We start from the raw sequence: 1,706 nt of genomic DNA on the forward strand, positions 1-1,706 counted from the left end.
CTTAGACTAGCAAGATGGCTCAGTGGATTAAAAACACTTGCCGTGCGAGACTGATCACTCCAGTTGGATCTCCAGAAATCACAGGAAATCCTGGTAAAGTGGGTGACATATGTGTGTGTTACTGGAACTGTGAAGTGAGGAAGGAGGTAAACAGTAAATAGTTCAAAAATTCAAGGCCAATTAGCCTGAAATAACAGCATGGCAGACAAGAGAGATGGTCTCAACTATATGGTGGAGGGAATCAACTACTGAAAGCTTTTCTCCGAAATCCACAAACATTGTGACACACGCGCATGTGTACATAAACATTATGCACATATACACAATAATAAGTAGGTGAATAAATAAGATGTGAGTTTATAAATGCCAGATACAAAATCTGTTTTAAACTATTTGAAATAGAAGGGGGAGATTGGAGAACCAAAGAGTTTTGGTGCCATTGGTACCAGTTTAACCATATAATTCATGTGTTCACTATGCTAGAAACTCTCAAAACTATATGTGCATGTTAATCAGCATAAGTGGCTTCAATAAGATCAAAGGGCTACTAGGTAGCAGAAGCAGGATATGATTCCACTTTTTTTTTTCGAATTTCTTGAAAGCAGGAACTACACCCTCTTTTGGCTGCATCTACCCTCAGCCTCCAGTGAAGCATCTTCATTAGAATAGAGGCTTTGATGTTGACTAGACCAAGCAGAATGAATTGTGGCTGGTTGTGATGCATGCAATGTTTATGTATGTGTTTGAAACAGTACATTTTATTCCCTGTAATCTACTTTAAATATTTCTTGAGAGTAGCAAGCCACAGTGGTGTATGAACCTGACTGATACATGGTCAAGGTAGAGCGTTTGACTTCTTTTGTGCATGAAATTGTATTCTTTTCCCACTGTTGATCCTTTTTAACCTAAGAAAGTTTTACTTGATCTCAGAGATGTAGGCATATAATGGAGACAGATAAGTCAAATATTTATTCATAATAAACACAGATACTTATCTCAAAATTAGTATATATATAGTTTTGCCATTTAATAAAGACAATCAAAATTTTATACTAGCAAGATAGATGTGCTTATTAGTTTGACTTAAAAAATAAATCCTTTCTGAATATTTGATAGGACAGGATATGAAATGTTTCCAATGATTTTTTTATAATTTATTTTTTCTCAAATCGTAATTCATTCACACAGGGGTTATAAACACAGAAAGGCAGGATGTGGGGAAGGAAATGACACTGGAGTGTGGGTGATCAGGGGGAATACAGATATCATCAGAACCAGGTATCGGCTGGGTGAAGGTTCAGGGGACAAGTCAAAAAATATGGAACGCTTCACGAATTTGCGCGTCTTCCTTGCGCAGGGGCCATGTATCTTCTCTGTATCGTTCCAATTTTAGTATATGTGCTGCCGAAGCGAGCACTGTTTCCAATGATTTTAATGTCTTGATTTTTGCTATTATCAGTGCCAAGATGACCATTTCAGAAATTGTTAGAAATTCTGTCTTAATCCCAAGAAAAAAAATTGATTAACACCTTTGATGAAATTCAATTCTGCAATTCAAACAGCATTTTAAAAATCAAGTATTTTGACATCAAACAATTAAAATATATACTTGTTTCTTTCTGTAGCTGAATAATGAAATCAGGAATGTATAACTCTTTGTTTCCTATAACTGAACCATTATGTTTTCAAGAGAACAGAAAACTTAG

General features: G+C 35.6%; 1 non-coding gene across 1 annotated transcript; it reads right to left on the minus strand.

The window, feature by feature from the left end:
* Nucleotides 1-1,312: 1,312 nt before the first annotated feature.
* Nucleotides 1,313-1,417, minus strand: LOC114611828. The gene has a single exon (XR_003709903.1). It is a non-coding gene; the product is annotated as a U6 spliceosomal RNA (small nuclear RNA).
* Between the last annotated feature and the right edge of the window lie 289 nt (nucleotides 1,418-1,706).

Source organism: Grammomys surdaster, unplaced genomic scaffold (genome assembly GCF_004785775.1).
Source record: "Grammomys surdaster isolate TR1022 unplaced genomic scaffold, NIH_TR_1.0 126124, whole genome shotgun sequence".
NCBI classification, from domain to species: Eukaryota; Metazoa; Chordata; class Mammalia; order Rodentia; family Muridae; genus Grammomys; species Grammomys surdaster.